The sequence below is a fragment of the Amblyomma maculatum genome, chromosome 4, assembly GCF_055883805.1.
Source record: "Amblyomma maculatum isolate TAMU_Amacu chromosome 4, ASM5588380v1, whole genome shotgun sequence".
NCBI classification, from domain to species: Eukaryota; Metazoa; Arthropoda; class Arachnida; order Ixodida; family Ixodidae; genus Amblyomma; species Amblyomma maculatum.
Genome location: NC_139347.1, coordinates 196281664 through 196305282, shown reverse-complemented (window position 1 = coordinate 196305282; position 23619 = coordinate 196281664). Strand labels below are relative to the sequence as shown.

Below are 23619 nucleotides of genomic sequence, written 5' to 3'. Positions count from 1 at the left end.
AGCAGCCCAAATCTTACGAGTTGCCGAAAGCGCCGGCAGTATTGTGTTTCTTTCAACTCCGGTAATGTATCATCTTTACGCAACGACGCCCACAAATGCTCGGTGCTACTCCCCAGATGAAATTTCGACACTTACGCCTGTACCAAAATAGAAAGGAAAAGAGCGGGTATTATCCGAACGGGGTGCAAACGCAATCAATTGCGTGTAGAACACCGGAGCCAAATAAAAGTTGGTTGTCCTACTCAGAGTATGCCATTTGTTTGTACTAGTCCTAGGGCACGACAAGTCGCTCTTCTGACAACTAGTGAGCTGTTTCGCGTTTAAATGTATTCTTATACAATGAAGGAGTACCAACATGAGAACATGCATATGCGTTCATGTAGTCAAAAGTGTGGTATTCCGTAAACATTAAGTGCAACTGCACCCTCACAACTCAGACAGATTTCACTTGCACATGGGCGACGACATCGCCGCCACGATGCACTCTAGGCAAGACAAGTTTACGTTGGCAAGTGTTAACTTTCCGAAGCCTAAAGCTCCCCAAGAATACCTTATTTATACTACAGAATGCAGGGGAATACTAACGAGGGTGCGGTCAGATTCACCATCGCGCTGCTTGGGCGAGTCATCATTACGGTGGTTTCTCCCCGATGCAAGGTTATGCACGAAGAACTAAAACTTAACAAACTTTCGGTCTCGCATTCAAGATTGCACAGTACATGAGGGCCTGATGCAAGCATTCATTTCATCTCGTACTTGATAGAAAGCCGACTACTTTAGTGAATGTGGGAGGACTGCGACCAAGAAATGAAGATATGAAATAATTCTTGACATTTCGTTGCGCATCGTTCTCCGATAAACGTAACATTGGCCTTCTAACAATGACCAATTTCTGACAGACCTAGGCGGCCACTTTTCGGTGGAGGCAAAAATAAAGGCACCTGTGTACTATGCGATGTCAGTGCACGTTAAAGAACCCCAGGTAGTCGCACTTTCTGGAGCCGAAATTATTGCGGGCGAATAGTAGGGAAATAGCGAGTCGCATGGCAGATAGGTCAAATTATATTATCCCAAAATAAAAAATACTGTCTCGTTATTATTTGAAGTCATGGCTATAATATCCATTGAAATTTGGCGCATCCTACTGAAAATCTCTCATGCCCTATATACTTAACTGATGCATTCGATGCACTTTTATTGCAAGCTTGCTCGTACTGCTTTTTTTTTTCTTTTTCTGGCAAGCCATGAAATATTTAGTGACCATATTTTAGAACAGCACAAAGCTAAACACAAGACTGGTAAGGAAAGACGGGCTATCTAGCCTGGCTAGGCATCAGCATCGAGATTTTGACAAGGCCAGCTCACTCCAACACCCTTCATCACGATTTAAGGGGGGGGGGGGGGGGATAAAGTGGCAGCAAATAAAGCTGCGAGCTCAGATATGAGTCTAGTCACGTGGTACTCCCTCGCCACTTTGCTCAAGCCTGTGCGCGCTCAGATTCATTTGCTGACCCTTTTATCACCCATCCGCTGCTGAAACGTTCGCAGCTGAGAGAGAAAGTTATCAGTTATAGGAAGGTTATCAGTTATCAGATTATCAGTGGTGACGGGCTAGGCCATAATAAACGAGTCAGCAGCCATTGAGCCAAAAGAAAGCGCATGGGCTTTTGGGCTTTTTTTTGTGTTCATGAATATGAATTAAACATTATTCATGAATTGATGGATGGAACAACTTTATTTGAATGCATTAAGGAATCAGTGGGTGATGAAGACTTTAGTCTTCACCGCTGTCATCTTTCTCCCCTTTCAGCAGGCTGGAATCCCTTGAGGTTTAGAGGTATCCAGGGCCAAATGGATGACTTTCTCTTGGATTTCTTCGTTCTGGCTGATCATTACAGCCCCAAGGACTCCATATTCTTGTCGGACTCGTTGTAGCTAGGTCATGCCCACATTATGTGTATCATGTTTGAAATTTCGTTACAATGTTTACACTGCGGGTCCTGAATCACCGGATGCCCTCTGCTTAGTACGAATGTGTTGGGAAAAATCCCAACTTGCAAATTTCTCCATATGACCTCTTCCTTCCAGGCGAGATCGTTGCCTGCTCGAACCAGCGTCTGCATTTCTAATCTGTAAATATTAAGAATATCGTAATGTGTTCTGCTCCTCGCTCTGAAGGAGCTCGACGAGACTGCACTGATATCCCGGTGTGTGAGTCCTCGGACTCTCCTCTCTCGTGTCCTCTCGCTTCCTCGCAGGCGCTCATGGGCCGGAGTCCGGGCGACGTTAACTCGGCCGGTGGTGGTCCGGCAGCAAGTATATTAACTGCTTCGGCAGATACCCTGCCTGCGTTGTAGTTTCGGACAACCGATTGGGAATCTTTTGCAATAACCCTTACATTTACTAAGTTAAGGTCAGTGCAATGGCGACCTCCTCAGCTGTTGTTGTGTCCCTCGGATGCTACTGAACGAGACCCGGTCCCTGTCCTCCCTGGTTGCTAAGGCTAAGAAACCCGTTCTGCTTTAGTATTCCGCCGCGTTCTTGTAAACGACGTCGTGCGTGTTGACTAGTTGTTTTCTGCAGAGCCTTCGCTCTGTCCTTCCTTTTAAATTCATGGTGTAACGAGTACATGCTCCTTGGGGGCTAACTGGTTAGAAAATAGGAGAGTAAGGAACCACGTACCGACGATAGAGTTCGAACGCGCGACCTCCTGATTATTCGTTAAATGCTAGACTATGTGGGAATTAACTTCGTTCTTCACTCTTTTTCGGTTCCAAATTTGGCTTTCGAGGTAAAGAAGGCTTCAGACAAAGGCCGGTGTAGTCTGTGGCAGTGCATTATAAAATTATGTTCCGCTTAACGCGACTCAAGATTTCGTGGCAATCGTTGTTTGTTCTGAATGGAAGTTGAATTTGGTCACTACCGAACCATTGTTCGAGAGTATATTATAATTCGAGGAGAACAACGGGGTTAAGATAATTTAGATGAAAGTGCATGTTGCCTACGAGGACTAAACTTGTAATGTACCATGCCCTGTTTGAATCTCATATCAAATACTGTCATCTGGTATGGGGTACAACGACGCAAACTAATATTCAGAAGGTTTCAATATTGCAAAAAAATGCAGTGAGAGCAATAGCAGGTGCTTCATATTCAGCACATACAAGTTCTTTATTTTCAAAATGCCGCATTATGAATGTAAAGGTCATCCATCAGTATCGTGTGATTCAGCTATATAAATCCCAGGCACCCAGTAAAATTACATTTTTAACTGACCTTGCTAATCTACAGGAAAATACTGTGCTCCACAATACAAGACACTATGAATACTGGTGTGTACCTTGCCCACGCACAAACTACGGACTCCAAACATTAAGATATGTATTGCCGTCATTCCTAAACCGCTACACTTTCACAAATGAATCCATTCACTCAGTTTCATATACCAGTATAAGAAATATGTTCCTACATAGAAATGAAGAGAATGTGACAGTAAGAAATGCTAAGTAACCATGCGAGATGAAGCTGTTATCTTTTTGATTTTGTGTGTAACTGTGCAGAAACTATTCTGTGTTCCATCGGAAAATATTGTATGCATTTTTATTCCATGTCTGCTCTTGTTTGTGTTTTTTTTGCTGTTATTCGCCATCGCCATGTCGAACCACTGCGGGAGATGGGAGCTTTGTCAAGCCGCGTGCGTGGCTTTTTTTTTTTTCTTTCTCCTCAGCCATTGTAAATGTCTGAAATAAACTGAAATGAAATGAAATGAAATTTAGGCCCTTTCCTATTTTCGCAAATTATGCTCTATTTTTCGTTAAGTAATGTGACTGAATTTATTCAGGATTGTAGTCTTGAAGGTTGCTAAACAAGCAGTAATAGAGGTAATCTTAGGGACAAAATCAAACAAAGTGAACAGTCTGGCCCTACAAGCCATCACGAGCAGCTAAATTGGATTTGGCAGGAATTTTAGGTGCCGAAAGGACGTGCTCAGGAAAACAGATATCTACTTTAGGCATGGCCAGAGGCACTGCAGCACGAATTAGGGGAACCGCAGCTTTTCTGTACGGGGTGCTTCGATGGAAGGCTATGGTGTATTCGTTTGCTTACAATGCGCGAAGAAAGTAAATATAAATGTTGACAATTTTCGTATTGCCGCCTGTCATCGCAGCCACAGCACCATCTGCAACATTTCCGATGCCGGGTGTTCTTTGAGAAAGGGACCTTTAAACACATCGAGTTAAAAATGATAGCCGGAGAATATTGTGACGAAGAAGGCGAGCGAAGAGGACTAAGTGCTGCCGCGTATCACTGGCTTTGTGCTGCGCTGGGGTGGGCAGTCGTTTTCAGTCGTATATCTTGTCTTGGGCCCTGGACTTAGCCCTGAACCACCTAACATCTTTGGTGAAGGCGCTGGATCGATCTGCGCACCGCGGAACTTCGCAGTGGTTGCCAGAGTGAGACCGCCAACATGACTCAAGAGAGTCACGGAGCAACAATACCGTTAATGTTGTGGCAATGGCACCGATGTGCAGGATTGGCTGAGCCTGTACGAAAAAGTAAACACAACCGCTGGTGACCGACGTAATCTTTTATTTCAGTTGCACGGCAAGGGTATGGCTATAGTATGAAGCCAATGAACAGCTAACTATTTGGAACATCTGCAAAGAGAGGTTCAGAGCACTGTTTGGAGGGCCTGATGGTAGGGAGATCGAAGAAAAAAAATACAAGGGTTCAACGCTGCTGAAAGCCCCGCTGCACATATAAGGCCCCGCTTTAACAACCCATATGAACGTCCTTTAGTGGCCTATAGGGGTAACGTGAATGCCAGGGTCCTAGCAGGCTGATTCTGACATAACCGCCCCAGGTGAAACGAGAGACCCAAGTTCGCAGCTCCTGCCAGCCAGTGTGTCACGTGGGGTGTGACGTCACAGCGTCACGTGGGTAGGACGTAACTGCGACCGAGTCTCGCGAAGGCAATTGAAAGTGCAAGTATTATTGCCTTCGCAAGAAGAAAAGAAAACAGCTGGCGTATGGCGCCCAATCTTCGAAGGAGGGTTATGTGGCTTACATACTAAGATTCTCTCCCTCTTTCGTCAATGCGGCCTCCAGCTCAGCTGCTCCAAGTGACGTTTCGTACAACGTCAGTTTACAATCTTGGGCCGCGTCGTCAACGCTACCAGGGTGTCTGCCGATCTAGCTAAGCTTCAAGCCGTGACGGCCTTTCCACTGTCCTGCTCCAGCAAAAACTTGCGCAGCTTCCTGAGGCTGTGTTTATTCTTTCGTCAATTTGTTCAGGTTTTGATGACATCGCACAGATATCCATAAAAAAAGGGCGTGGCTTTTTTCGGGCGCTCTAGCCAAGACAAAGCATTTGCCGAGCTCATCTCTAAGGTCACCACATCACCTGTTTTGACACACTTTGATGTGAAAGTCCATACTGAAGTCTTTACTGACGCTTGTGACCATAGAATTGGCGCTGTATTTTCTCAGCGACAATCCGAGTACAATCGTGTCATCGACTACGCCAGCCGCCTACTTTCTATCGCAGAGCGATCACTGAATGCAAGCGCTTAGCTTTAGTGTGGGCCATTGGGAACTTTCCACCGTATTTATATGGCCGCCCTTTACTGTGATCACAGACCACTATGCTCTCTGCTGGCTCTCCTCTCTGAAAAACTCCGTGTAACGGTTGGGCTTTAACAGTTTGATTACACGTTGGTGTGTATGTCTGGTCGGCTTTACAGCGATGCCCACTGCCTTTCTCGTTACCCCGTTGACCCACCAGAGAATTTAGGCAATCCTGCAACGCCAACCTGTTCTTGCTCTCTTTTGAAAATTTGGTGACGAGCAGCGCCAGGATACCGGGCTTCACTCTGTTATCGACTGCCTGTAGTTTGCCTCTTCTGACCGGTAGACGAGCCGGTTGTCCTCTATGGTGACTCTTAATACCGCCGCAATCTTGGCCCTGCTGGCCCTGACCTCCTCCTTGTACTGAAACAACTTCTCAAAGCCATCCTCCGAGCACTGCATCATCTCCCCGTCGCTGGTCATCTGGGAGTCTCGCCCACTTACGACTGCGTGCGTCTCGATTCTGTCACTCTATGCGCCGCTATGTGGGTACCTGCGACCTGTGTCAACGTCGGAAACGCCCTAACATTCACTCAGCCGGCCTTTTGCCGAATGTGTGGTATGTCGGCGGAAAGCAGGAGGTTTCACATCCGGAATTCGATGGGTTGCACGCTACGCTACCCGCTACGCAATCTCGCGTGCACTTTATAGACCGTTTTACCGAGAGCAAGCAGGAGAGGAGGAAAATACTCTCTAACCAGATTCCTTGCGCCCGTCCATTGTTGCCAGTACCGAGTGGGCTGTGCTTTCGCACGCTTCATGCATAGCAGAGTGGCCTTACGGTATATTGTCGTTTGAGAGACCTAAATACCTTTATTAGCGCCCCTTTTAGTGGCAATGTCATCGGGACAGCAATGTATGATCGTGGACTATACAAACAGTCAAAGAAATCGCAATGTGATTGCCGAAAGCGCATGCGGGAAGCATGCATCGACATTCCGAGTTCGACTGTGATATATTTCTGCTTCACCGCTTTCCAGTCTATCCTTATTTAATTCGCCTAAGAACGTTTTATGTAAGCCAGATAGACTTAGTACCAATTACAGACTTACGAATATGATGCCCATTTCACTTCCTCCGCCGTAGTAGCCACTGCCGCCGGGCAGGCCGTGCCTCCTGCAAGCCCACCACGTCAACGATACGGTGGATCCCTTCCACCAGCGCGAGAGCGTGCTAAAATCTGTTCTTCACTCAAACAATAAGTCGACAGCAAAAAAATATATGTATATTTCTTACAAATTTCTGACCCATACCGTGTTATTGATAATTGCAATACAAATAAGTTACGCAACACATTGCCGCTGGTGCTGCGCGCGGCTCATCGTCTGCACGCTGGCTCTGCTGCTAAGGCGTCACTGAAATTTATATCTTTCTTTTACTGATACTATGGGATCGGCAATAAGGCACTTTCATGAGAGACCATTTACTCTAGCGCCGAGCAATTACAAAGCGTTGTCGGATGTGCCTTCGATGCGAAACAATTTAGGCCTAGCGACGGGAGCATGCTATGAAGTAGCGCTCGACGAGAGTGATCGGTAGCTGCCCATACGGTTCATTCGCTGTGTGTTTGTGTGTACAGTTACTATTACGATTATAAAATATATATTGAAATACATGTATCGTGAAAGATATAACAGATACATCCTCACTGCGGAAGTGGAGCGCAGTCCCTCGCAGTCACACCGGCCGCTAGTGCTGTTTCCAACAGCTGCCGCTATGTCAAACGGATGGTATACGGTTTGCTGGCGCGCTCAAACAAAGCACAAATAGCACCAAGGTGTCGGGTAGCTTTCACGAGCGCCACGAAACAGCACTTTTACACCACGCACAGCACAGCCCAAAATGGCGTCAAGAGGAGCCGGAGCGGAAGTTCCCAGTTGGGCTCATACGGGGCGCCACTAAGATGGCTGCACCCAGGCATCGAAACTAAAAAGGTCTATAGAAGAAGAAGGGCAGACACCAGGACGCCTTTGAACTTCGTTTAATCCCCGGCTGTCCCTGGCTATCGATCTGCCAACATGGCGCTCAGTCTCTTTCGCGCGCTCCCTCACTAATCTCGTCTTCCTTCTCTTCGCCCTTATTGCAGATTCCTATTCGAATCTGCAACACGCTCCGCGCCCTGCGTAAGCAATAGGTAGAAGCTGGAATAGTGTTACACCTCAATGGCCTCTGATGACCACTATGGTGAAGTGGGTACTAACATTTCGCTCGTCAATTATAACTTGAGATAATCTACGAAAACCGGTTTCCAACTTCCGCGGCAGGAGCACCAACAGTGCAGAACAAGGAGGGGCGTGGCATCACATATTAAAATCGTACACTGTAGCCTACACTCGAGATCAAGTTCTTCCACGCCTTCTGCAAACGAGCCGCAACAGACCGTTGATTCGTCGAGATAAGTGACCACGATAGATCATTTCTTTGGTTCATGTGAGAGTCCCCTATGTACTGTTGCACCTGAGTAGTCTTCTCGCAGCCTGTGGCACCCCTTATGATGACTACCTGCGGCTGATGGATAGCGCTCAAGGTGTCTTCGCAAGTAGACCCGAAGTTCCGCTTCTATTGGCTGACGACCAGAGCTCCACTTCTCCAGGCACCGGCTTTGACACCACTTGCACTACTTCCAGGTCAAATGCTACTTTGGGGAAAAACGTTTACTCGGCTGCTCCGCATTTTCTGGAAGAGCGAAATTCTCGCTGCCGAAAGCCTTGATCGTTTCATCTGGTTAAGCTGGGCCTTTGACTTGAGGCTCACTTTGACGGGTTCACGCGTGCTCTTTCTTTTGCTTGGTGACTCCCCGTGCAGAGCTCTCTGTGCCAAGACGAAACCGCTGGCGTATCAGCAACAATGCGCAGGACTGGAATACACAGCAGCAGCTCGACGTTTTGACGGACACCCTTAACGTCAGCACTGGCATATTCACGCACACACTCTGGCACAGCACAACACTCTGACAAAACACTCTGGGTTTCCACCGTTTTTTTTTTTTTTTTTTTGCGCACTGACCTTGCTTTCTTTCTGTGCTCGTGCAACTGTGTCCGCCGCTTTTCCAGGCTGTTCGATGATTCGTTGTCTTTCTTCCTCTCCCTTGCGTACTGCATAAGTCCTTGCGGCATTGCCCGACCTCGTTCTTTCGTTTGTGCGATAACACTGGAGAAAAGCTTTTCGTTTGCAACCTCGGCCTCTTTCGCAAGCTCTACAGAAGTTGGCGTGCCTTCTAGAATCATTTTCGGGGCGTCTTTTTTCCTCAGATTATTTTCAGAAGTTCCACTTGTGAGTTCTTTAAGGTAGACTCTTTGCTTTTGGCTTCCTTTCTCTTGCACAGAGTCATTGAACGCACGTCCGTCTTTCTCTATTGTTTGCTTCTGGATTTTCTTGGATTCTCGCTCCAAGAGTATGTCATCAGGTACAGGATCAAGATGTTGCGCTCTTTCCAAAGTCCTCTTTTGATGGCGTTCCGGAAACAATCTCGTTTGCACACAGGACAGAAGCGTCTAACCGCCGTTCAATGCGTGTAACTGGCTCAATGCTTTCTTTGCTGTCGGAAAGCCCCGTCTGGATAGGTTAGTGATTGCAATACGTCTGGCCAAAAGGTGTTTCCCACTGCATGGCAACCGTTCCTCTTTGAATGCTGACATCGCACTGGGACCACTTAAAATCACTCTTATCAATGCATTTCTGCGATGCCTCGTTGTACTGTGCTTCCCCCGTAGATGCCTTTGAGGTTGACTCGAATAAATGAAAATCGGGCACCGGCGTGAAAACTATGGCACTTAGGACTTGCCTCTCTTTAAGCTCAATAGCAGAATCGGTGTTTACGTCGAAACGGGGTTCGGTGAAATATTCCGGTAAAGCTGCGTTCGTAGACGATGTAGTTGCTGCATGGAGCTCATATGCTGGCTTCGTAAAATGACGGCTGTCGGCAGCGGGAGTAGGCCCCTGAAGGCCCTCGATGTGCCGGCTGAGGAGCATCATCGTTCGTCTAGCAATCTCTTCGTACTCCTGTACAGCTGTGACGTCTTCTGCACAAGCTTCGACTTTAAATGCATGCATTTTCTCATTCGGAACGCGGAGACTGTCATTGCAGCTTTTTAGCCTGGCGTGAATAAGCTTTAGGTCAAGAATAGTACATTCGGTCGATTTTAGTAGATTACTTGTCTCGTGGCATAATCGGGACTGAAAATCTCATTTAATCACCTGCTTCTTCTTAATGCAGTCCATGGCGTATAGCTGAAGCCCTCTTCTCTCTGTCCGGTTGAGTTCGATGGCGGAGCTCCTGGTATCTTCCTGGAGGGTTTTGTCGTGCCTTTTGCAACCTTCAGGAAGGATCGATTGAGGAGCTCACATTACCCTTTCAGATTTCGGCACCAAAAATTATAGAAGAAGCAGGGCAGACACCAGAAAGCCTTTGAACTTCGTTTAATCCCCGGCTGTACCTGGCTATCGATCTGCCAACATGGGGCTGTTGTTGTTGTTGTTCACCAAATAACATATGACACATACCCACAGAGGGGGATCGGCCAAGAATGGCGTTCAGTCTCTCTCGCGCGCTCCCTCGCTAACCCCGTCTTCCTTCTCTTCGTTGTTATTACAGATTTCTATGCGAATTGGCAACACACTTCCTACCAGTACTGCTTACCTATGTCGCCTATTTCCTTTTTCGCGACCTCACATTTGCACCATTGCGCACCCGGTCAACTCGATACAGACTGCTGCCGCTCCTTTCTTTCTAAAGTTGTTGCAGGTATTCTCCGTTACAGCTCCAGTTATGTTTATAACTTGCCACCGCTTATCACTCCCAAACCAGCAGCCTCACCGAGCGCCTCAACAGACATGCTCGCTATGTACACTTCATCGGACTACCGTGACTGGGATCTCGCTCTCCTTATACGTTACACTTGCATACAATTCCTCCTGTCACGATTCTGCCGGTTGTTCCCCTATCTTTTGTACGGCCGCGATCCACAAATGCCTCTCGACACGCTGCTTCCCAGGTCTGCTGGTCCACCTTCTGCTTGCGCCCACGACGCTGTTGCTCGTGCCGAGCCCTCCCGCCAAGTAGCCTGCTCCCGCCTGCTCGTCTCGCAAGCCTCGCAGCGTGACACTTAAAACCGTCGTTCATCACCGCGTAGTTTTATTTCTCTCATAGGTCCCTCGTCTTGCTTGGAACACCGTCTCGCCACATCGGACTCTCAGAAAAACGTCTCTGTCGTTATACTGGCCCCTGACGTGTGCTCCGTCAGGTCCCCGCTGATATCGTGCATGTCTCACGCCAAAAACCTTACCACACGCCGTGTCCTGGAACCGCCTAACCGACACCGGGACGGTGTTTATTGTGCCAGGGGGGAGGGGGGGGGGGGTACGCTACGACGAAGGCGAGCGAACAGGACGAAGAGCGGGTGCGTGCGCTCACTCTGTGCTGTGATGTTGTGGGCAGTCATTTTCCGTTGTATGCATTGCTTTATGACCCAGACCTAGCTCCGGACCACGTAACAATGTTCATTTCATCGCGTAAAAAATTGCGACGAGAGCCACGAAAAAGTGTGGCTCTTGAAAGAAGAGGACAATTACGCAAAAAGGAACTGTTATTTCGTGGCAAGACATCTTCTTTATTGTTTGGTGGCAGTCTACCACACCGACGCAAAGTAATTAATACTGCATACTCTGAAAGAGTCTCTTTCTCCGCTTCGAAGCATGCGCCCTGCCCTGAACAATGTACCAGAAATCTATAGTACCTATGTAGTGTGTCGGCGGGAAGCGGGTGTGTCGTTTTAAAGATGATAGTTCTATGGTGTACAGGATTAGGGCGCTGCCTGTAAAATCATTACTACAATCCCGGAGCGGACAGCTACGTAAGTCGTCTCCGTGGTTAATTTATTTCCGTGAAACTTGCCGCAGGTGCCCAAATACCTGCCCAGATTACGGAAGGCGCTGACTAGTAGATGTTGCTGGTTAAGCCACTATAGTTTCACTTAAAGATGCCCGGTAGCTTAAAGGTGCTGATGTCAACACAAAAAGACATTACAAGCAGGAATCCATCAGGGCCGATGTAGTATCGAATGGGACCCACGGGCCAGGATGCAACATGCATTTTTTAAACGCATCAGAACATTTGACTTCTCATTCAATAATGTACAAGTCTTTATTATGAATTCGCATCATATTTCGCACAAAAGATTCCAATAAGTAAAAAGTAGCACGCCTTTATTATCAGCTCGCATCAGATTTTCGCACATCATAAAGATTGCGATAAGTTAATATGTTAAACGCATTTAGTCTCAGTTCACATCGTATTTTAGCCCATAATAAGATTGCAATAAGTTAATTTAAAATGTCTTTAGTATGAGTTCTCATATTTTCGCACACCATGAGATTGCAATAAATTAAAGTATGCCTCTAGTATGTTTTCGCATCATATTATCACATATCATCATCACAATACGTCAGCGTAGAATGTGTTTAGTATGAGTTCGCATGATAATTTTGATATGCCACAATTTTACACAATAAAAACCAATATATCTGCGAAAGCTCCTGCGGGACGCTTGCACGTTTCAAATATGAACTATCCAAACGTACCCAGCGAGTTTCCTATGGCAGTCCTAACTAAACTGCGCGAAAACACGACAAACTGTAAAAGAAAGAGTTTGCTACGCACCGAAAAGTTGGACCATTTCGATTGATGAACAGGTTAGACATGTTCGAAGTAGTATCTTCATGAATTTCCACAGTTACCTGAGAAGTCCAAGAAAGCTGGACTTCTTTTCATTGCAGTCCTTGCTCGCAATGTGTGCATACGACGTAATTTTGAAGATTTTCGGGGTTTCTTTGTTGTTTTGGGCCATTTGTCGCTTATCGCTGATTTGCATAAATTTTCAGGCGTATAGATTTTATGTAGAGTGTAGCACATAAATTCGAGCCGCGTTCTTCGCGAATGGAAATCAGCTGATAACTCTCCTTTGATGAAACGTGAAACAAGGTGCTGCTGCGTAGACGTTGATGCGCCTTAATTGAAACGCCGTCTAACGTCTCACTACGTTTGTCCCTGTTTGTGATTTTACAAACCTCCAAGTTACTATCTGTCAGTGGTTAACATAGAACAGTAGAACATTAATTTATTCAAAGAGTACAATTTCACGCGCTTCATATTTTCAATGGGTGCCGGCTATTCTCAAACAATAACCCTCCCCTATATACGACGTGCATTATTTACCTACATTTGCACTTAATTTAAAACCTAATAAAGTTAAGTACCATAATTTAGGCCTATAACATGACAAAGCTTCAAGTTGTTTAGATTCTGGCAACATTTCATCCGTCGCCACACCTCCCTTCTTGACATTTCGGAATTCCAATGGACGTTCCTGAAACTGCGTTGACCCTCCTCTTAACAAGCTATGTATATGACTAAAACTGCGAAATAGAACGTGGCTTCTTGATTGTCATGAAGGTACCGCGAAGTGGAACTTATATAGTTATTTTTCTATAAATATCTATCACATTGTATATATGAAATATTTTCAAGATATAATGAATATTTCGAAGGGTGTATTGTTGATACTTCGTTGTAGGTCGTAATGAATCTAAAAACGTTATAACACTGAATCTTTTCACTGTAAAAGCTGGGGTAGTTGACTTCTGTGTAACTGCCGGAAGCTTTTAGTTCGGTCTTGCCCTTTTTAATGCCGCTAATGCCCGTGACCTCAACCTACATTCTATCTCATGTCTACTAATATTCACCAAAAACTGTATAATTAGAAGAGCAGAGATTTATATGGCCACCCAGATTAGGCTTGACTTCATTCTTCTCCATCTCACCAGGCTTAGACCACTTTCCCTGTCTCTTTTGCCTTCTTGGAAATCAAACTAGCGCACTTCAAAACAAATACACAGGAAGAGAACGACAACACAGCGCTGACTTCAACTGGTTTTTATTAGAGAGTGACACAATATATATGTACGAAAAGTGGGCGTGAAAGAATTGATAACTGCTGAGTTTGCACGTGGCGTAAAACACCGAACGCAAAGTTAAAAGGCGCACGATAACAATATAGGTCAAAGCAAGGCAGAACGGCAGGGCTATAAAAAATAAAGAAGCGAAAAACGGGGAGGCATGTAGGTAAAAACAGTTAAAGATGGCACGATCCGAAGATACATAAACTAAAATCGAAAAAAAGGCCAAAAGGGGCATTGGGAGCGATAAAAACCAATAGGGGCATTAAGAGCGATAAAAAACACAAAAGGGGCATTAAGAGCGATAAAAGAATCAAAAGGACAATTAAGAGCATTACAAGACCAAAAGGGCATTAAAAACAGGATATCTAAAACAACCAAGGCCAGGCCGCTAGAGGCTGAGGAGTGTACCCGGAATCTAAACATTAAAACTACTGTGCGTCTGGTTCAGATATTCTAACTCGCGTTTAGTCAGGGCTATTGAGGGTGTGCTAACACAATTTTGACCTAGCTTTAAAATGTGAGCGGCTTCTATGATTTCGCGTGTGAACTGATGTGCATTTCTCGCAATGGCAGTGCAATTATGAAGGGATGGCTCACAGGGCTGAGAAGGACACTTTAGGCAGTGAACACCTAGGTTTCTTTTCGTAGTATTGTAAACACTGTTTGAGTGTTCCATAAGTCGTTCGTTTAGGCAACGCCCGGTTTGCCCCACGTAGGCCTTGCCACAGCTCAGGGCAATCTTATAGACGACACCAACTTGGCAGGGAACGAAAGGTGCCTGGTGCCTAACAGGGCAGGCTGGCTTTCGCACAGCCGGGGCATTGACTCTGCGGCAAAGCTTGGAAAGCTTATCAGGCGCCGAGAACACAACACGGACGCCTGCCTTTTGCCAAATCCGTTTGAGCCTGTGGGAAATAGTATGAAGGTAAGGCACCACAGCAACCTTGTGTTGATGCTCAGGAGCAGCTCTCACTTGACCCCCTTTAAGCTTCTGCAAGAGGGAGCCTGCTACTGAGGTCAGCAAATGCTCAGGGTAGCCAGCATTGATCAGCCGCTGAGTTTGCTCATCGATGCTCCGGCCCATAGAGTGTACACAGGACTTCATTAAGGCATTTGTGAAACAAAGGTTCACAATGCCCCTTTTAACAATCTTAGAATGGGCTGAACTGTAGGGCAACAAGGACTTGCCCCTTTCGGCTGGCACCACCAGCACAGGTGGTCATCTACCCTGGATAGCCTTAAATCAAGAAAGCGTAAAGCTCCCTTATCCGGCACCTCATGGGTCAAAACAAGGGGAGAGAGGCACTGTTCAAAGCGAGAAAGCACTTCTGAAACTGAGCTCTGAAAAGTACATTCGTTACTAGCCAAAAGGATTAAGTAGTCATCGACAAATCTGAAAATCTTCACAGCAGCTGACGAAGATAGCTGCTGTTCTAATAGTCGGTCATGATGGGCGAGATATATATCACTTAATATTGGAGCAATGCAGGAGCCAATGCACACTCCGCTCTTTTGAATAAAAATGCTTTCATCCCATGAAACGAAAGTTGAGCTAAGGTAAACTGTCAAAAGTTCCAAGAAGCCGCTCACCGAGATGCCACAAGAATTCTGGAAGGTAACGGATCCGAACGCATCGATACAACTTTCAACCCACAAAAGAAGCTTGTCGTGTGGAAGTGAATAGTAAAGATCCTTAATATCGACTGAAAAAAGGCATTAGAACATCAGTGGTGTCTTTTAAGAAATGAAAAACCTGTCTCGAATCTTTCAGAAGGAAAGGATCATCTACTGTCTTTCTAATGCCGTTTTCGGTCGATATTAAGGATCTTTACTATTCACTTCCACACGACAAGCTTCTTTTGTGTGTTGAAAGTTGTATCGATGCGTTCGGATCCGTTACCTTCCAGAATTCTCGTGGCATCTCGGTGAGCGGCTTCTTGGAACTTTTGACAGTTCACCTTAGCTCAACTTTCGTTTCATTGGATGAAAGCATTTTTATTCAAAAGAGCGGAGTGTGCATTGGCTCCTGCATTGCTCCAATATTAAGTGATATATATCTCGCCCATCATGACCGACTATTAGAACACCAGCTATCTTCGTCAGCTGCTGTGAAGATTTTCAGATTTGTCGATGACTACTTAATCCTTTTGGCTAGTAACGAATGTACTTTTCAGAGCTAAGTTTCAGAAGTGCTTTCTCGCTTTGAACAGTGCCTCTCTCCCCTTGTTTTGACCCATGAGGTGCCGGATAAGGCAGCTTTTCGCTTTCTTGATTTAAGGCTATCCAGGGCAGATGACCACCTGTGCTGGTGGTACCAGCCGAGAGGGGGCAAGTCCGTGTTGCCCTACAGTTCAGCCCATTCTAAGATTGTTAAGAGGGGCATTGTGAACCTTTGTTTCACAAATGCCTTAATGAAGTCCTGTGTACACTCTATGGGCCAGAGCATCGATGAGCAAACTCAGTGGCTGATCAATGCTGGCTACACTGAGCCTTTGCTGACCTCAGTAGCAGGCTCCCTCTTGCAGAAGCTTAAAGGGGGTCAAGTGAGAGCTGCTCCTGAGCATCAACACAAGGTCGCTGTGGTGCCTTACCTTCATACTATTTCCCACAGGCTCAAACGGATTGGGCAAAAGGCAGGCGTCCGTGTTGTGTTCTCGGCGCCTGATAAGCTTTCCAAGCTTTGCCGCAGAGTCAATGGCCCGGCAGTGCGAAAGCCAGCCTGCCCTGTTAGGCACCAGGCACCTTTCGTTCCCTGCCAAGTTGGTGTCGTCTATAAGATTGCCCTGAGCTGTGGCAAGGCCTACGTGGGGCAAACCGGGCGTTGCCTAAACGAACGACTTATGGAACACTCAAACAGTGTTTACAATACTACGAAAAGAAACCTAGGTGTTCACTGCCTAAAATGTCCTTCTCAGCCCTGTGAGCCATCCCTTCATAATTGTACTGTCTTTGCGAGAAATGCACATCAGTTCACAGGCGAAATCATAGAAGCCGCTCACATTCTAAAGCTAGGTCAAAATTGTGTTAGCACATCCTCAATAGCCCTGACTAAACGCAAGTTAGAATATCTGAACCAGACGCACAGTAGTTTTAATGTTTAAATTCCAGGTACACTCCTCAGCCTCCAGCGGCCTGGCCTTGGTTGTTTTAGATATTCTGTTTTTAATGCCCTTTTGGTCTTGTAATGCTCTTAATTGTCCTTTTCATTCTTTTATCGCTCTTAATGCCCCTTTTGTGTTTTTTATCGCTCTTAATGCCCCTATTGGCTTTTATCGCTCTTAATGCCCCTTTTGGCCTTTTTTCGATTTTAGTTTATGTATCTTCGGATCGTGCCATCTTTAACTGTTTTTACCTACATGCCTCCCCGTTTTTCGCTTCTTTATTTTTTATAGCCCTGCCGTTCTGCCTTGCTTTGACCTATATTGTTATCGTGCGCCTTTTAACTTTGCGTTCGGTGTTTTACGCCACGTGCAAACTCAGCAGTTATCAATTCTTTCACGCCCACTTTTCGTACATATATATTGTGTCACTCTCTAATAAAAACCAGTTGAAGTCAGCGCTGTGTTGTCGTTCTCTTCCTGTGTATTTGTTTTTAAGTGCGCTAGTTTGATTTCCAAGATGATTTACCAACTAGCCCCTTCTTCCACCCTTGCTCTTTTGCCTTTTGCTCATGTTTACTGTGGTAGCCCGCTGCCTTAGTAGCGTTGCTGTCTGAGTGGGCAAGATTTGTTGCGAGTCTCCTCGTAGGCAAGGCTGCTTGAAATCCCGTTTAGTCAGGGCACGGTACACAGTTAGCAGTCTCCCTGCTTCACTTTGCACAATTATTTACGCGTACAGGAGGCATAAATTCGCCTTCAGAGGTAGCAAAAGTAAAGTCGCTGAGAAAATAGGACGGAAGCAAGAAGACAACACGAGGCGGTGCTGAGAATGAACATTTATTTGGAAACACACTTGACTTGTATGGATCAGACGCGCGTAATCTATCAAAAGTCACAACGTGGGTGGGTGAAAACATGAGCATAGAAAGCAACTGCAAACGTTTCGCTAACAGTCACGACGTAGATGGCGTGAAAGTGACGGAGAAAGTTACAATCAACCGTAAGGTGGGTGGAAACGTGAAAATAATAGCTGCAAATGAACCGATACTAATCGGTACATAAATGGCATGAAAATAGGCAGACACTTCAAAAGAAGCAAAAAAAAAAAAGAAAACTTTCAGGCAGGACATCAATCAAAGTGCAAAAATACGAAGAGTGTAATAACGCGTAATAAAAAAAGTGTTATGAAAAAACGCGCAGTCATATGGACAGAAACAATAATTCCCCCTGCAGAATGGACACAGCTAGAGGGATTGCAAACATATTCATCAGGCTGTGACCTCAAGATAGCCTCAGCATCGACTATTTGAGATCTGTGTGGAGTTAAGCTCAAGATAGCAGCCGTCGCTGATTTTGGTAGTGAACGGCCAGGCATGGCCTCCCAGGCTTCCGCAAAGAGAGAGAGAGAGAGCGCATGCTGTCGCAAACGGATCTCACAACATCTAACCATCTAACTGATATAAAAGCGACCACAGCTGAGCGGGATCTCATACATGACGTTTCTTGCGCATGAAACGAACTTTTTTGAATGCCTCATGCCACAGATTACTGGTTGTTTTGCTAACAAATCGGGAAGCTTTAAAAGTTTACAAGGCGCAGAAATAAATCAAATCTTTTTTTTTTACACCATGCACATTACACAGATGGAGGACGACGGAAAAACAACAGCAACAACAAGGCGACTTGACGTGTCCGTAGCCCTAGTCAATGAGTGGCGTTTGGGCAACATCAATGAAATACAGTCAAGCAAATGACAAACATTTGATCAGTGCATGAACAAAAGTAAAACAGGGAAGTCCGAAAAACAAAATCCCAGGATACGCAAAAACAGTTTTCATCTTCTGTACAAATAGATCGAAGCTTCGCAGTGGAGCACATAAATAAATGAAAGTTAGTCGAAAGATAATGGTTTAATAGTGATGGTAAAGAATAACATAAGCGTTCCATGCCAGAGCTTAAACGGAGTGCAATGACTTTCCACGCCAACCACATTTCTACCTGAAATATTCTTGAGATTTCAGTTCAGTTCACTTGTATGGCCTTAAAAATCTACTGCGGACGTCCTTTATTTTTCTTTTTTTTTTTCATAATCGCAAATGGAATTTTGAAATTTTATTACTGGCTACACATGTATACTTGCATCACGTGTCAGTGCATATAGTTAGTAGATTTGGGTACTGCATTGGTTAGCAGTTTCCGCTACAGATGACAAAATCGCAGTACATGCGCTGCTTCTTTTGGTTCAATGATCCCAGAACGAAGCTAGACGCATCTGATGAAAGTGAGTGGGGATAAAAGCGCCTTATTTAGCTTTATTTTCTATACCTTTAAGACTCGCTCAGAGTGTCAAGCGGGTGCATTGAAAAATAGGGGAACAAACCATTATGTGAGCAGTTGCGGCATGTTGACTATAACAAGATCTACATCAACAGCAGCGGCAGCGGTAGTTTCAAGTTTATCAGCATTTTGCGCTCGGCTGCAGTATTTTACAGTCGGGGCAGCACGGTGTAGGAACGATGGGCCGCAAAAAGGTTCTTGTAAATAGAAGTGTAGTCAAGTAACAAGGATGAGCGAATATGTAACCATGGCTTTATTCGTTTCCACGGGTTCTGTAAAGCGCCTATAATGTGGATTTTCAGTGGAGGAGTTGAGATAATCCTAAAGATTACAGGGATGTAGTCAAGTCTTCTTACGTGCAGAGATGCGAACATTACGAGTTCCGTGCACGCTTCGTTGTGAGTTCTGCGTTTCCTTGCTTAGTTGAGTTTCTGGTGGTCAAATCAGGACGAAAGTAAATTTTGCGGATCAAGCGAACAAATTATGGGGGTGGTCCCTCCGAATTTGGAAGTTACTGGGAATGGCCAACTCAATGTTGGCCATCCTGAAATTATATTAAACACAAATTTTGGTCAAATTCTGACTAAGACAAATTTCGGCGTCCAAGGGCCGACGTTTTGGGGGACCACCTAAATCTGCAAGTCAGCATTGAATTGATCATATTTCGATTTGGTGAGACATCAATTTTGGTAAAATTCTGACGAGGTCAAAATTTAGGGATTCAGGGGGCTAAAATTTAGGTTCGGCCCACCCCAATTTGGAGGTCTATATCGTTCTAGTTTTTTTTAGTATCAAAGAACACTGAACAAGGGCTGAAGGGAGCGGCAGTTCGGGAGCCAAGAAACCGTTTTGACAAGAGGACTTGTCTTCGTCTCGCCCAAACGAAGGCAAGCCCCCTTGTCGAATCATTGGCTCGGCTTACGAACTGAGGCGCTTCCTCAACCTTTGTTGAGTGCCCCCTCTTTCATACTGTGCCAATCATCTTTCTCTCATTCTACCCTGGATACTTACACTGTACCAGTGACATTTGACATATGATGCTGCTGAGGCAGGAGCCCAGCCTGAGTGTTCTGTGAGTGGCGACGTCGTAAAATGAATGCCTACTGAACGACCCCGCTTCAGAGTTTTCACTTTCTTACAAATTTTGCACCTTATCAGCCCATTCCAGGTCATTTCATTTTACCTAGCTTCACGCTCGGGACCTACCGTCTCTACTGAGCAAAAAAAGAAATGCACCTTCCATCCAGTAAAGTCAACGTGTTCAAATAATCTAATGGCAGTGTTCCTAATGCATCCTATGCTTTAAATCCTAATTGGCGAACTGATCCCAGGTTATTCCAGGTGTTTGCAGCTAGTAATCCCCGTTTTCACACACTCTACTTTGCTCCTGGATGAGTGACGTCATCTGGTGGTGCTTAGAAAAACGTGCATGTGGCTGAGTACGAAACATTTCTCTTTGGTGGCGCCACTAGAGACTTTGGCCCATATCAAGCCTTCCTTCATGATATCAAGCAATGCTATCAATATTCTAGGCACTATACCATCAAGGAGGTCGGGCCATCCCCTCCCCTCATCCCCTCCCCTCAAGGAGGGAGGGGATGGCCCGCGCGGGGTAGGAGCCAGCCATCCTCAGCTTCGGCTCGGGTTTCGTTTGCGCGTTCGAAGTGCGGACTATAATTCCTGGAAGCCTTTATGCGTTCCGTTTTCTTCTTCCCGCGCTCGTCTGGTGCCCCTGTTTTCTAAGACACGTACATCTCCCATTTTCTGCAACGGCAACGCCGTCCGTGTCACTATCGACCGGCTGAAGCCTGCCTACATCTATTCCGCCCAACCAGGAAATACCAGTGCACCCACAGGCGTCCATCCACGATCCCCGACATCGCAGTTTGCTGTTGTCACTACACACCATGGACGCCGGGTACGCGGCACAGATTTTTACAAGCCGTGAGGGCTCTCCACTCCACGCACAGGGGGGAGAGCGACGAACTGCGCATACTTCTGCGCAGCCTCCGCTTTGTTATCATCCGTCCCAGCGTAACACGGCCACACCCTGGACTGCCCCATCGATAAACTACAGCGCCACCGCCGCGTCACCCGAGTAATGCGTCACCAATGCGACTACAAAATCAGGCTGTCCGGCTGGAAAGTACGGCCTTTCCCATTCTGTTCGAGACGAGTATGACGTCAGTATGCTCGTCCGCTACCACTGTTAACCAAATAAACAGTCGTTAAGCTTTTATGCTGGGATTTGTCCCTCGACAAAACGACATCCCACATCTGGTGACCCGGACAACGAACAATAGCATCGCCATGGAAGAGCAAGAGCAACAGCTTCACGAACGAGACGGGCAACTCAACGTTTCCGTGCAGCAGCATCTCGCTGGCTCCGCCGAGGTCGCCAGAAGCCCTGCAGACGGCATCCGGCACGCTCCCCCACACGACGTCTGCCTTGTCGCTGTCAAGCTTCCGCCATTTTGGCCTGACTCGTCTGAGGTATGGTTCGCCCAAGTCGAGGCCCAGTTCTCCCTTGCTCATATCACACAAGACCGGACCCGATGCGATTATGCCGTGTCCCACCTCGATGCATGCCCCCTATGCCAACGAGGTCCTGGATATCCTTGTCAACCCACCAACAGCCAACCTTTACGAACACATCAAGACTGAACACACCCGCCGCCTGTCACTCTCCGAAGACCACAAGGTGAGACAACTACAGCGCGCAGAACTTATCGAGTGCCAGCCTTCGCAGCTCCTCCGCCACATGCTTGCTCTCGCGGCCAACATGGAAGTCCAGGATTGCTTAATGCGAGCACTTTGGCTTCAGCGAATTCCACCGCACGTCCAGGCAATTCTGCAGCCTCAGCTTACGCTACCTCTTGACCAACTTGCCTGGATCGCTGATCGCGTCATCTAGGCCCTCTGTGCCGCAGTTGTCGCCTAGCGTTCAGGCTGCAGCCGCACCGCTGAACACCACAGAACTTGCGCGCCGTATGGATATCAGTCGACAGCTTAGCTCCCTTCAACGCCGCTTGGATCAACACTTGCCGACGCGTCACCCGCAAAGCCGTGACCTAACACCACCCCGTCGCAGCATCCTGGTGACGACGACCGGTGCTACTACCATCGACGCTTCGGAGACAGAGCACGACAAAGTCGACAACCCTGCCATGCTGAATTTAAGTTAAACGCCAACGGCAGCTAGTAGAAACGGCTGCGAGCTGCCAACCGTCGCATCTTCGTCACCGAACAAATTACAAAGCAGCGGTTCCTTGTCTACAGCGCTTCCGACATCTGCTGCAACCCACGAGCCGACCTTCAAGGTACCCGTCCTCCTACGTCGTTCGAGCTGAGCGCGGCAAACCGGTCCACAATCAAGACTTACGGCTCGCTCCGCCTGCACGTCCAGCTCAAAAACATATGCCATGGCCTTCATTGGAATTCTGTCATCGCTGACGCCATCGAGCCAATCATCGGTTCAGATTTTTTGGTGCACTACAACCTCCTTCGGACTGCCGCCACGACCATCTCATCGACGTGACAACGGGACATTCTTCACCAGGACAGCGAACGGCTACCCACTGGCCTAGCATCAAAGTACTCGGTGTTGAAAATAATTCACCGTACCACGCCACCCTCACCGAATTTCCCGGTTTGATGCGCCCTAGCGGGTTGCCACGTGAGGTGCAGCATAACACTGTGCACTACATCCGGACCACCCCAGGCCCCCGGTTTTCTGCCGCGCCCGTCGCCTTGCCCCAGACCACATCCGCATAGCCAAAGCAGCGTTCGAAGAGGGAATCGCCGTCCGCTCCGACGGTCTATGGGCCTCGCCACTTCACCTTGTCCAGAAGAAGACCGAAGGCTGGCATACCTGTGGGGACTACCGTGCCCTCAATGCCCGCACCATTCCGGACAGGTACACTATTCCCCACATACAGGACTTCGCCCATCGCATTTATGGCTGCCACGTTTTCTCCGTGCTAGACTCGGTGAAGGCCTACACGCAGATACCCGTCAACATTCTAGACTCGGTGAAGATCTACACGCAGATACCCGTCAACCTGGACGACGTCCCAAAAACTGCAATCAGTTTCCCTTCATGAGCCCCGCCGGGGTGGTACAGTGGTAAAGCGCTCGACTACTGTCCGGAATACCCGGGTTCGAACCCGACCTCGGCGGCTGCGTTTCGATGGAGGCGAAACGAAGAGGCGTCCCTGTGCTGTGCGATGTCAGCACACGTTAAAGATCCCCAGGTGGTCACCAATTATATTGTCACGGTGTGAAGTCTGATCAGAAGTCACCGCGGGACACAGGAGTTACAGCAGTCACAGTGCGGCAGGAAACTAGCAGGCCCGCTTCAACAGAAGTACTTCAGTTTCTTCGCCTCGAGGAGACGAACGTCGGTTTCTTCGCCTCGAGGAGGCACACGCTCGCGATCAGCGCAGAGGGAAGATAAAGAATGCAGCGTGTCATCGCCCCCTCCCCCTCCCGGGTACAAGAAGCATCGCCCCGGTGCTGGAAGTGTGGGTAGAGATAACAAAAAACCATTGCACGAATTGCAGTTGCTCGCGCACAGAAAGAGTCAACACTATCGGTCGTA

At 47.0% G+C, this 23619-nt stretch overlaps 1 pseudogene; it reads left to right on the top strand.

The window, feature by feature from the left end:
* The first annotated feature begins 21329 nt into the window (after positions 1-21329).
* On the top strand, positions 21330-23122 carry LOC146193955 (uncharacterized; annotated as a pseudogene).
* The last annotated feature ends 497 nt before the right edge of the window (positions 23123-23619 follow it).